Here is a 14,194-nt window from a genome sequence, read left to right on the forward strand (position 1 = left end):
CCTTCTGGGAAAGGAGAGGGGAGCACTAGATGATCTACAATGTCCCTACTAAGTTAAGTTCTGTCCGTTTAAAATCTCAGAGCTGGAAGGGCCCTGGTAGCCATTCCAGTCCAATGGACTCGATCCAAATAAGGAAATTGAGGCCGGACAAGGAGGAAGCGTACTTTTCCGACCTACGCCGCAGAAAAAACACCTTTCCTCAAGAAGCTTGTGTGCAGTATTGAGGCAGAGGCCCGCATAAATAAACAGCCATAACTGAAAAGGCTGGTAAAGGTCCGAGGCAGAGAGAAGTGTTTATAAACCGTGCCCCTCCGGTAGACACATTCAAGGCCTGCTTCCGGGAGAAGTGGGTCGTCCAGTGTTGCTGAAAGGAATATTGAGGAAGAGGAGGTTGAAAGGAGGGCAGGCCTCTCCAGAACAAGAACACTGCTGTTTTTTGTGCCTGGCACTGTGCTAAGTAAGCCCTTTCCATTCATCATCTCACTTAATCCTCGGAATAACTTGGTTCTATAGCCGGTGTTATCCCCCTTGTACAGACTTGAAGCTTAGGGCGCTTAAGAGACCCGCTCCAGATTTCACGGTTAATAGGGGCTCGTTCACAGAGCTTCAAGGCTGTTGCTCCTAACCACTGCCAGGCTGAGGCACCTGGCATGATAAACAGTGGAGGTTTCTGAGAGGTGTGGAAGGAGGCAGTGGTCGCAGCAAAAGGGACAGAGAAAAAGGGAGGGACGGATTCAGGAGGCATTCCAAAATAAGCATTTTTTGAGGATCAGGCACGGTCTTAGGTGATTTCATGGATGATATTTTCATTAATCCTCACTCCAACCCTTCCAGGTAGTTTTGTTTATCCCCATTGACTTACGTGGGATTTGGGGCTTAGAGGAGTAATATCCTTGCCTGAGGTCTCCGAGCTCCTGCATGGCAGCCGCAAGCATGTTCACTTGTATAGTGTTCTCTGTGTGACTCTCCGGGGCTCTACTACGTGACATTGTATTGTGAAGGGGCATCTGCAGTCAGCCTTCGGATACCCACTCTGCTTGCCCTAATACAAGACCAGCAGCAAGTTGGTGTTCAGAGGTAGCCCAATCTACTTGCTGGTTGCTAAGGACAGCTCATTTCCTACTGGATAGCCCAAAAGTAATGTGGTCGACCGAATAATGTCCTCCCAGAGATGTCCACATCACAATCCCCTTTGCAGATGTGACTAAATTAAGGAGTTTGAGGTGGAGAGATTATCCTGGATGATCCAGTTGGGTCCAGTATAATCCCAACAGTCCTTATAAGAAGGAGGCAGGAGAGTCAGAGTCAGAGACAGTGAGGTGCCATTGGCAGCAGAAGCCAGAGTGATGGGTCCAGGAGCCAAGACATACAGCTGCCAGAATCTGGAGAAGTTAAGGAACAGATGATCTCTCCTAGATATTCCAGAAGGAATGCAGCCTTTGATTTTAGCTTGTAAAATCCATCTCAGACTCTCAACTTCTAAACTGTACAATAATACATTTGTGTTGTTTTAAGCCACTGAGTTCGTGGTAACTTATTTCAGCAGCAATAGGAAATGAATACAAGTGCAGTATCGTTATATTAGTTTGGTGCATTACAGTTTTCTTTTTTCTTTTTTAATGTTTGTCTTTCAGAGGGGGAGGGAGGGGCAGAGAGCGAGGGAGACACAGGATCCGAAGCAGGCTCCAGGCTCTGAGCTGTCAGCACAGAGCCCAACGCGGGGCTCGAACCCACGAGCCACGAGATCAGGACCTGAGCCAAAGTCTGGTGCTTAACCGACTGAGCCACCCAGGTGCCCCACATTATGGTTTTCAAAACCAGCCCTCCACCGTGAGTCTCATTCAGCTGGTGATTTATTCACTGTCATTGTCTCCCACTAGACACCAACTTCTGTGAGGACATGGCTTGTTCTTATTCATCGTTGTATCGTCATCTAGTACCTAGATTGCTGTCTGGTGAGTAGTAGATGTTCAAGAGAACCACTTCCTGAATGAATGCAGGATCTTATTTCATTGTCATGTGGCCCTATGGGTGTACCTACCTACGGTAGGTATGGCTGTTGCCTTTTAGGGATGGGGAAGATGGACATCAGAGCGCAGCCTAAGCCCACACTCCTGTCCCCTGACTGCAGATTCCCTATGCTACCGACAGCACCGCATCATCTAGAATCCCAGGGGGACTCCATGTGGCTCTAGGTTCACCTCCACTTCCTCTGCATCAGGCACCGTACCCTACTTGATCTCATGCAGTCCTCATCAGTAGAGTAATTTAAGCACTATTTTCTCTACCACGCAGAGCAGAAACAGAAGCTCCCGCCTTCCTTTGATTAAATTTCATGTCACTCAGGTTTCAACCTCAGAATTTCAACGTTTGATGAGCCAGCTTGCATCTTGTCCGTTCACAGTGCTATTATTTCAATGATTGCTCTGTCTTAATCTTTGCCTTTTGGACCTAAAAGTCTCTATCCCTGTTAACTGAGGTCTATAAAATTCAAAAATTTTAATTGCCGTTTCTCAGACTGCCTCTGGCTCAATGTGAACGGGCCAGAACTGCACAGGTATCCTGTTTGTCAATACATCACTCTTTCATGAGACTTTCGGCCCTCAAACCATTATTCAGAAGCCCCAGTATGTTCCCCTGCATTTCTGTCTAGAACCATCTTCAGCTGAAGTTCCCAAGAAACTGCGCTAAATCCCAGGTCCTTTTCTCGGTCATTAGTAGTAGCTTGACTTCCTGAGTTTCACGGGCCGAGTTTGGAACTTCATCTCTAGAATCACCCTCTTGCCTTGTCCTGGTTAAAGCTCAGCTCCCACTTTTTCGCCCACTTCCTCAGGTTCATGAGAGCTTCCCATCGGGCTTGTCATCACTGCTCCAAGAGCTTCGTATCATCAGCAAACCTTGGAGAGTTTCTTATGCACTCCCTTCCTCTGGAGTAGTTTTACATGTTAATTAAACAGCCCTTAGCCCTGTCTCTAAGGAACTCCTTTCAGAAATGCGCCATTTATCCCTATCCTTTGTTTCCTGGCTCATTTCCTAGACTCAATAAAATTGTGCCCTCATTCCATCAGACTCATTTTTTCATAGAACAAGATTGCACTTTAGTATATGTTCCTATTTACTCCCTTGTAAAGTTTTCTTTCCATAGACGTTTACTGAGACCTTACTAGGTACCACGAAGCCTTCCCTACCCTTTTTAGTATTTAATTAATGGCTGCTTAATCTTTCTGGTATTGTTTCACAATAATAGCTATCATTAATTAAAGACTGTGTAGTGGGCAGCTGTGGTTTCTGCTAGCCTATATCTTGGGTTACAAAGTTTGGGTTACTTCGCAAACTCCTTCCCCTGCACTGAGAGGCCTAATGATCTAGGTGAAGCTGACCCCATCCCCTGCCTCAGGTTTGGCACGCGATCAGGCCTGGCTAATCAGACCATTGCATTTCCACAGACCTGTTACTGGCTCAAGAATGGGTAGTAACCCATGTTGGGCCAATGGAAGTCAGCCCAGGACCTCTTGTTGAAATTACTGGGAACCAGCAGTGTTAAGTCTATGTTGCTGTGTGGGCCCATATTGACGCCACATGCAGAAAGCCTGAGATGATAACAACACAAAGAGAAGCGGGCCAAGAGATGGAGAGACATCAATTTCATATGACAATTCAATTTTTGCCTGCCTGGACCCAGCTGTGCCTGAAGCTACCCCCTGGAATTGACAATTTAAGGAATGAATCAGATTAGAATGATGATTTTCCAGGTCCCAGATCTTTCCTCTCCTTCATTTGCTCTATTTTCCAAACACAGAGCGTAAGCATTGTTTTAAATAGACACTTACTTTGTTCATTCTTAACCGACTGAACTACCCAGGTGCCCCACTCTGTTCATTCTTTAAAGGACTTGTCTTCAAGCAAACCATTAGCAAAGCAATACTCATCACTGAATGGTCCAGAAATAAATGGAGAGTTAACAAACCATCATCCAAATTTTTAGATACGGAAGTGGCAGTGACAAAAGGACTTCTGAGTGACTACAACTGATTCCCAAATTTGTATTTTTAGCCAACCCTTCCCCCTGCTCCAGATCGTATTTCTGACTTCTTCCTCAGCATCTCATTCCTAGATCTCCATTTCAAACATCTACTATCCAGCCCTCTGTCTAGACTCAAAAGATCAACATCTGGAGAGAATTGGGTGTCCCCCCACTCCCCTGATGCCAGCCCTAGCATGGGTTTCCTATCTGAGGACCCATTTTGTCCCTAGCAGGTGTGCATCCTGCTTTGGGAAAACACCTGTGGCTCTGGTGTGATAGTCCTAACGTTCACACTGGAGAGGCACCCAAAGAGTAGAAAGGGGGCATTTTCCTAGTGCCTACTCACCCTGCCACCTCCCTGCCTACATCTCTGACGTTACCCCTCTTACTGGACATTCCTGATGAGTTTGCCTTTCTCTTACTCTCTTAGCCAGCTGCTTACCTTTTCTTCTTTTCTATCCAGTGCTCTAAAATCAGTGTCGTCCTATAGAACTTCTACAGCGAACATTCTGTAACTGTGCTGTCTAATATGACAGCCACTAGGCACATGTGACTATTGAGCACTTGCAAGATAGCTAGTGCAACATTTAATGTTGTTGCACTTAAATTTAAATGTAAATAGCTATGAATGATTCGTGGTGGCCATATCAGACAATGCGGGACTAGACATCAATCACCCCTACACCATCACTTACAGCTGGGTTCATCTGCCTAGTCCCTGCTCCAGTCCTGCTAGGAGAGTCTCATTCCAAGTAGTGACCCCTTTTGCTCTGTCCAAGACTACTGGCATCAACCTTCCCATGCCCAGCCGAGTCATAAGATGACAGCTCTGATCCTCTTTGCCATCAAATAAAAAGCCCTTCTTCTGTCAAGTTGGTCAAAACCAAGGCAAATTGCTCTTTTGTGGCAAGGCCCTTGGCAGCTGGGCTGGTGGCTGAGGAGAATCTGCTTTTGAAATCCTGCTACAGCTCACAGCACGCCGGGGAAGCAGTATTCCAATAAGCGAGGCTTCCATGACTCACTGGGGTTAATTAACCCTGTACAACCGAGGTACAGGAGCCACAGACACAAAAGGAACCCTCCCCATCACCTCCTTTTCTGTTGTAGACTTCAAGTCCTAGTTCAAGCCAAGGAAAGAGAATTTGAAGAAAGAGAAGGTAGTAGGTAGGGTCAGATGCATGGCAGTGAAGGTTTAAGGGGAGTGAGGTCCGTGACGGGCCTCTGAAGTAGGCTAGCTGGAGAAGAGCTGTGGCCCACATGGTGGGAGCAGCCAGTGGATTACACAATTGAAGAGAAAATGAGAGCAGGGTAATGGAGATGGTACATCCAGACCACTCTCTTTGAAAGCTTAGCATCAAAGGAAAGCGGTGAAGTATCAAAGAAACAACACGGGAGTTCTGTTGGACTCTAGTCCAAGACTCACTTTTCTCATCTGTAAAATGGGCAAGTACTGCCGATACTACCAACCTCAAAGTTTTATTATGATACTAATGCTATGACAAAGCAGTCGATGCAAGGAAAAAAAAAAAACTTTGTAAACTGCAAAACTCCTGTAAACAAATAAGACTGGGAGGAAGAGGGAACAGGGCAGTAACTAGAAGGGGGCAGGAGGACCAAGCAAACGTTTTGAGACTACGGTTCTTATTTTAATATTGGGGAGGCCAATACATATTAGGAGAAAACAAGGACAAAGCCTCCCGAGGAGGAGAGACTAAAGGGAAGTGGGAATATCAGAGAACAAACACATAGAGAGGGTTTTGGGGAGAAGAGTAAATGGCATTTTGTGAAACTGAGCAGAGAGCTGGGTGGAGCTGAGAATTCTCAGAGGCACCCCGCTTTTCATTCCCAAGGGAATCCTAAAAAGGATAATATTTCTCTGTGTTGCTCAGAGGTTTATGGTTTATTAAGTGCTGTCACAGACATGACCGCATTTAATTATTCTGCATGACAACTCTGGCTGTGAGGTATTCTTATCCCCAGTTTACAGCTGAGGAAACTGGGGCACGGACAAGTTGTGGGACCTGCCTGAGGCCACATAGCTGGTGAGCAGCAGCTCGCTGGCATTGGAACCCCCGGATCCCACAGCTATCTGGCTGGGCCTCCTTCCCTCCCTCCTGGCCCTCTCCAAACTGCAACCCGGCCCTTCCCCGAAGCCACACCAACTCCCGCCCTCACTGACTCACTGGGAGGGGGCCCTGTTCTTCTGTACTCCCTAGAGCCAGTTTCTGACCTCCAAGACTCCACCCTCTTTTTCATCCCTTCATCTCCTCCCCTCCCCGCCTCCCCCACCCCTCCCCGCCCGCCCCCTCACCCCTCCCCACCCCCCCCACCCCCCGCCATTTTCTCCCTTTCTATTCAGCTGTGAGAAATAAAGGCAGGGGTGTTGATGGTGATACTAAGATGGAAGTCACTGCAGGCCTGTCCTGCCCTGCCACTCCCCCGCGCCTGGGAGATTCCCAGGGGAAACAGACAGGCAGCAAGGGCACTGGCCACGGATACAAGCTGTGCTTTGTTTTGGTTTTGCTGGGCCAGCCCAGCACCCCGGGTCCTCTTCTAAAGCTGAGTTGGAGCCCAGCTTTCTAGCCTCAAGGCTTAAGAGGGTCTCTTTCTCTCCGTCTCTCTAAGTCTCTGTTTCTCTGTCTCTCCCTAAACCCTCCTTTGTTTGGGGGATGTTTCCTCCTAGCCACTAACTGACTCCAGATGCAAAGGCAGTGCACTAGGTGTGGGCGTAAGGAAGAGAGGAGCACATTCTTGTGTGTCATTTTTTTTATGCTCAGTGACCCCTGCACACAAGCAAACTTGACCTAACCGTTGCCCTGGAATCTGACCAATCAGATTAGTATTCCATCTACTTAAGGGGGAGAGCAGAGAAGAGTCAAGGAGACTTTCCTGGTGTGGGCAGCTGAGCCGGGCCTTTCTCTGCCAACCTCACTTTTCCACAGTCACTGCCTGATCCCCTGGACCGCTATGTCTCTCCCTCTCCGATCCAAACTTTACCCCGCTCCCAAGACACCCACCTTTCAGAAAAGGAAATAGGCCAAGTCGTTCCCCTATTTATGATCTCTCAGCAAGGCTGATGACAAGGGACACTGGTAAAAATGACCGTCCTCGGAGTGTGAAAGGGGGCCTGGGCCATCTATGTTTCATATCTGGACAAATTCACGTGCAAATGGTTAGCCAGCCTATATTAATTTCCTGGGGAGACTGAATGCATTTTAAACCAGACTCACCCTCCCTTTCAGAGGCCTTATCTTTCAGTGGCTCTGCATTACCTACAGGTAATGCAAAGCCTACAAGGCTTTCTTTAGTCTGGCCCTGCCTGCTACTTCAACCCCACTGTCACTGCACCCCACCCCCCATTCTGAATTCTAAACTATTGCCATTTGTCAGACACCCTAAAGCACCTTTCAAGCCTTTATATGCAAATCCATCCCTCTCAAATACATTCTCCCTTCTCACCGGCAAACTCTTATTCGCCCTTCAGAGCCCAGATGGGCCCTCTTGGTAAGGTCTTTCTGACCCTCTGTCGATACACCTGGTTGTTTCCCTCTCTGTCATCTTACAGCACCATATGCACATGCATCACCCTCTGCCACATAAAAGGGGCTGCCTCTCTGTGCTAAGACAACATCAGTCCTCAGCAGTTACAGATGATGGCAGCTCGGGCCAGCGTGCAGAAAGAACGAATTGACAGATTACCAAGAGGCGAGGGATGGGCTGTGGGGGTGAGGGAGGCAGGTGTCAGGCAGCTCCTAGGTTTGGGGCTGGTGAGTCCTCTTCCCTCCCGGATTAAGATCTCTCTCTCTCTCTCTCTCTCTCTCTCTCACACACACACACACACACAATGGCTGGCACACACAGATATTCAGTAAATGACCGTGGTCACAAAGTAGTCCAATCCAGAAGCGTGGTTCAGAGGTGGCATTTGAATCTTTGTTGTGTGACTTTGGGCACAGAATTCAAGCCCTTACCCCTTAGTTTCTCATCTGTTAACAGGGCAGTTAGTTTCTCATCTGTTAACAGGGCATTAATAATAGTATCGACCTCACAGGTCTGGTGTGAGGAATAAAGGACATGAAGTATGTCAACTATGTCTGGTAAGGACCCAATAAATGTGACTTGTTATTGTTAGCATTTCCGTTCATGTAATTATCGATAATTTTATATCCATTAAAAAAAAAAAACAGAAACCTTCTGGGTCAGAGCCTGGCTGGCCTGGCAGGCGGCCCAAGGGAGGAGAGGGGCCCCAAGTCTCAGGCATGGGCGTGGAAATAAAGTCTGTGGCTCAGGGCCTTTGGCCTGGGGGTTGGCAGGGACCGTGCATGGACTAGGAAAGAAGAGAAAAGAGAGAGGAAGAGAGGGAATGTAAGAAGAAATAGAGGCAGAAAAAGAGAGGGTGGCGGGGGAGAGAGAGAAAGCCACCACGGTGGCCAGGGAACCAGCTCCCAGGGAACAGAAACCCTGTAAACCGGTCTGGGCAGTCCCCGAGCCAGGCCCGGTCAGCTGGTGTGGCCACATCCAGAGGGAGCAGACTGACTTCGGCAGGGCTGCCCTTGGGCGATGCCTGAGGCCTACTCACCCTGCCTGGGAGGCATATCTGGGACTCTCCCGGCCTGGCCCATGACAGCCTTTCCGGGTCTGGGAGAGAAGCACTGCTTTAAAGAAAACTGGGGCACACACTCTACTACAAAAAAGCCATACCACTTGAAGTCTGACAGAGCTAGATTTCAGACTCTGCTCCCACAAGGGTGCCAAGACCATTCAAGTAGGAAAGACAGTGTTTTCAATAACGGTGCTGGGAAAAATGGATATCTACGTGCAAAAGAATGAAGTTGGACCCTAATGTACACCATATGCGAAAATTAACTCAAAATGGACCAAAGGCCTCAACCTAAAATCCGAATTATAAAACCCTGATAAAGCTATGCTTCAAGCCTTTATATGCAAATCTACTTCCTCAAACATATTCTCCCACCTTCCCGCTGGCGAACTCTTATTCACCCTTCAGAACCCCAGATCACATTCCCTGGTAAAACCTTTCTGACCCTCTAGAGATAGACTGGTTGTTTCCCTCTCTGTCATCTTACAGCACCATATTCATTGTGAAGACATTACTCTCTGACAATATCTAATAGAGGGAGTTAGTTCAATAATAGCATGAATTTAATAATAAGTTTTCAAAAGTTTGATAGTTTAATAATAACCTTATCATGAAGTAAACAGCATTCTGTAGGTAAAGCAAAAGTATAACATAATTTTTTAAAAACATTTATTTATTTTTGAGAGAGAGAGGCAGACAGAGTGTGAGTGGGAGAGGGGCAGAGAGAACAGGTGACACAGAATCTGAAGCGGGCTCCAGGCTCTGAGCTGTCAGCACAGAGCCCGACACGGGGCTCAAATTAACGAGCCACAAGATCATGACCTGAGCTGAAGTTGGCCCCTTAACCGACTGAACCACCCAATCGCCCCCATAAACACATTTTAAAACAAAATATAGGGGTGCCTGGGTGACTCGGTCGGTTAAGCATCTGACCTCAGTTCAGGTCGTGATCTCATGGCTCTCGAGTTCAAGCCCCACATCTGGCTATCTGCTGTCAGCACAGAACCCGCTTCATATGCTCTGTCTCCTCTCTCTCTGCCCCTCTCCCATTCGCACACCCTCTATTTCTCTCAAAAATAATAAAATAAAACATTAATACTATAAAATAAAATAGAAAACATAACATGACGGTGCAATCAACAAACAAGATAGTCTATCAATATAAACATATCCTAAAATTTTAAGCAAATTTAGAACGGTTTGTATGATTTGACATTCTTGCTGAGGGAAACATCCCAGGTGATGGTAAGGGCTGGAGGTGATGAACAATTGGCAAGATAAACATTTTTTTCTAAACAGAAACAGGATCCTTTTCTACATGCCGTGTTGTCACTTTCCTTTTTGCACCACAAATTATCTTTCCAACATTCGCACTGACTTTTCAAATATATTATTTAAAATATTTCTTAAGATATGTCTGTGTTTCATCACTGTATTGGTGGCTGCAGTGGAGAGACTGAGGGAAGCCATGGTTTTGCCCCTGCTTCGGTCAACATACCGACCTTAGTGTGGGCGTGATCTCTAGGCCAGGCAAAGCTTCTCAAAGCACCTCCTCCAGGACCCCATTCTTTCAGCATGCCTCAGCACACAAGGATTCAATGGCAGGCAAGATAGATGTGGAAAAGGTGCCTTGTACATTCTTCTCTTGGAAGTTCACCGAGCATTTGTTAAAGGAGTGTTGAAGGTTCTGAGAAGTCCTGCAGTTAAGAAATTGGTTTAACTTTCGGGGCACCTGGGTGGCTCAGCCGGTTAAGCATCCTACTCTTGATTTCAGCTCAGGTCATGATCTCACGGACTGTGAGGTCGAGCCTCGAGTCGGGGCCCCTCCCCTCGCTGACGGTGTGGAGCCTGCTTGGCTGTCTCCCTCTCTCTCTGCCCCTGACCCACTTGCTCTCTCTCAAATAAAGATAAACTTAAAAAAAGAAAAGAAAGAAAGAAAGAAAGAAAGAAAGAAAGAAAGAAAGAAAGAAAGAAACTGGCTTAACTGTGTTTAATCTGGTTGTCTTGTCTTTATAGAGACATGGTTACTGGACAAGTATGTGTGTCACCTACTATGTGCAAAAGACCACTGGAAAACACGATAGAGGCTTCACTACAATGGAAAAAGACTACTTTTCTAATGGTGCTTGAGGATGCTGTCACTGGAAATGTTTAAGTTGGTTTGTGCTTTTGAAAATAGAGAGAGGTTTAATTGTAGGAGAAGGGGGCGTCTAGATGACATTACTTTTGGAAACTCAGGGAGAAAACAGTAAATGCACCAATGGGAAACATTATCTTAATGATTATCTTAACTGTAATCAAAGGCAATGCAAATTAAAGCAAATTTCAGGTACTTTCAGACATTTCCTAAAGAAATATAGGGAATTAGGAGGGAAATGTAAAATAATGCAAGGCTGGCAAGGTTGTGGTGAAATCAATGAAGCTGTGAAGTTACACAACCCATTGGGAAGATAATCTGTAGGGAGAACCACAAAGATAAGTATCTCTTTGACTATAAACCCTATTACTAGCAATCTATCCCAAGGAAATATTAAATTGAAAGCCTTACACTGAATTACTACCAACAATAGCAAAATACTGACTGTGTCTTATGAGAAAGTTCCAAATGGGAGGTGCGAGGTTAGGTAGACGTGTCCTATTGGAGGTGACTAAGCACCTATGGAATTAAAACAAACTGGATATCAGTGTGTTTGAATCTCTTGAGGAATTTTGAAAACACAGTTTCCAAGGCTCTATCCCACTTGTGCAAAATCAGTCTCTAGCTGAGAGCTCCCTCCCTGAGTCACTATATTTGGCTCCTCTCACACCCCCAACCCCCACCTGCCATTTCTTTCTTTCTTTCTTTCTTTTTTTCTTTCTTTCTTTCTTTCTTCTTTCGTTTATTTTTGAAAGAGAGAGCGCCAGTCGGGGAGGGACAGAGAGAGAGAGGGGGACAGATGATCCGAAGCAGGCTCCGTGCTGACAGCAGCAGGCCTGATGAGGGTCTCGAACTCACGAACTGTGAGATCATGAGCTGAGCCGCAAGTCGTTTGCTCAACCGACTGAGCCACCCAGGCGCTCCTGCCACCTGCCATTTCTGCCATTACTGTCCGATTCTCTCTGCTTCCAGTTTAGATTACAGAGAGAGGGAATCTGCGTGGAGGACATTCTTTTGTGCCAGGTCATAGGTCACTGGTCAGCCTATGAAGTTGGCTGCTCCGGGGATCAATGCCTAGCCCTGATCCAACCAACTGTAGGTGGTTGACCAGAATAGTACAAAACACAGGCCCCTATGCCTACCTACCTCTCTCTTCTTCTCAGAAGGGCCTATGTATGGGACGGTTTGCCTGGGTTGCAAAGGCAATCATTAAAACATCTGTGGCTCTTTGGGGTGGGGGAGGGGGAAGCTGATTACGTAATTCCAAATTTCCAGTTGATAAGAAATCAGGCTGAATCTTTTGGATTGGGTCACGGCAGAACATTTCAGCGAGTGAGCCTGCCTTTCTGGGCCAAGTGCTCTGACAGAGAGAAATAAATATGCGATAGCCATTTAATAAACAACCACTGAGATAATTAGCAAACATAACCTCCAGTAGCATGGACTTTTGCCTCCTGCAAATTTAGAAAGGTTGCTTTCACTCATGTCAGGGTTTGAGAGTAGCACTCTCCCAAATTATTTTAGCAAATTAGCAGTTTGGAGTATCACGCTCAGTTTCAGCGGTCCTTGCCAACCTCATCGCGCTCAGAGAAAGCCATACTCGGTCTTTTCAAAGAAGATAGTGTAATGTTGCTTCTTCCTGAAGTTTGGCCAGAGGGGCAGGGTTAACCGAGGAGAGGCCTCGGCAGTGGGGCTGCTGGGGACTGATGAGCAAGGAGAAGCTGAATGTCGAGGGAAGCAAGAGAAAGGGGGAGACCAGGAGGAATTGAAGCTGCCCTCTCTCCCTTAGCATCTCGAGGTCAGAGAACTTCATGCTGCGCGAACATGAGAGCCACTAGCCAGTTATGGCTATTTCGATTTAAGAGAATTTCAATGAAATGAAAGGAAAACTTCAGTTCCTCAGTGGTACTGGTGACACCCAAGTGCTCAATAGCCGTGTGGGTCCTGCGGCTGCAGGGTTAGTGCAGATGTGGACCATTTCCATTACTGCAGAAAGGTCTGTTGGACAGAGCTGTAGAGTAAGCACATTCTCTTCCTGCTCCCCCATTGCCAAATGTTGGTCACGCTATGCCCGCCGTGTGGGTACAGATGTCACAAAGCCAGTTTGGAAATCTCCTAATGGTTTAGCATTTGTGCTTGGAAATCTAAAGAGGCAAAACCAGGGGTGCCTGGGGGGCTCAGTCGGTTAGGAGTCCGATTTCGGATCAGGTCATGATCTCACAGTTTGTGAGTTTGAGCCCCGCACGGGGCTCTGTGTCAACAACTCAGAGCCTGGAGCTCTGCTCCTCGCCTGCTCTCTCTCTCAAAAATAAACATTAAAAAAAAAATTAAAGAGCCAAAACCATTTGATAAAGGTCCTCTGAGGAGGATTGCTCAGCTCTGTGAAGTCACCACTCACAGGTTTCTTGGATGGAGAGCTCCTGAGGTCTTCTCTCACTTTGCCAAGAGGGGTGGGTGGTCAATTGGTTCCTCTGTTTCCTTCTCTCCTAGCAACTAGCAACATGCCCATAGTTGTCATTTCAATGACATGGTGATTTGTTTTTGTGTCCCTACAGGGGAGATGAGCCTTAAATGGGGAGATCAGGGTCGCTGGGGTGGCTCAGGTGGTTGAGCGTCTGACTCTTGATTTCGGTTCAGGTCGTGATCTCACAGGTTCGAGCCCCGCATCAGGCTCTGCACTGACAGTGCAGAGCATGCTTGGGATTCTGTCTCTCTCCCTCTCTCTCTGCTCCTCTCTTGCTCATTCTCTCTCTCTCTCTCTCTTTAAATTAATTTGTTAAAAAGGTGGGGGGATAAGTCTGGGGTTCAAATGTTCTTAAGGTATGGGGAAAATGTGGAAGGTTGTAGCTTACAAATAAACCAAACCAGAGTTCCCACTCCCACTAGCTATCAACTACCAGCAAGTGCCAGTTGGCCCTGGGAGGTCTTATGGGGGGATCATGTTAACCCCCTTCCCATGAGTGGCCATGCCCATCAGGAGAAGCTGCACCCACTCAGCAGAGCTGAGCCCCCCACCCTGGAAGATTACGAGGCACATGCCACGGAGATGCCTAAGGCCTCACTTCCAGCCCCATCTTCCCTTAATTTGGTCCCAGTTCTGCAGATACAGCCCCAGTGGTCCCCCTGCAGCGGTATGGGGCTTGGGCCATTGGTCGGCTGGAAACCGCAGGCTCCTTCCGCTTACCAGCCCCAAATGGAACCACCCTCTCCTCGGCATCCCCAGCCTGTCACTCCCAGCCCGCAAGAACCTCAGAATGTGCAGGGCAGAGGCCGTCTGATTTGTCTGGAGCAATCCAGCCAGCCCTGTTGCAAAACACACTGATGATATCGACCCAGGTTTCTCATTTGAAAGGTTTGACTTTTTTCCAACAGAAGCCTTAATAGATTAATTAGATCTTTGCCTCTCAGGGATTTGGCAAATAAACAATGATGC

This window comes from Panthera onca, chromosome D4, assembly GCF_046562875.1.
Source record: "Panthera onca isolate mPanOnc1 chromosome D4, mPanOnc1 haplotype 2, whole genome shotgun sequence".
NCBI classification, from domain to species: Eukaryota; Metazoa; Chordata; class Mammalia; order Carnivora; family Felidae; genus Panthera; species Panthera onca.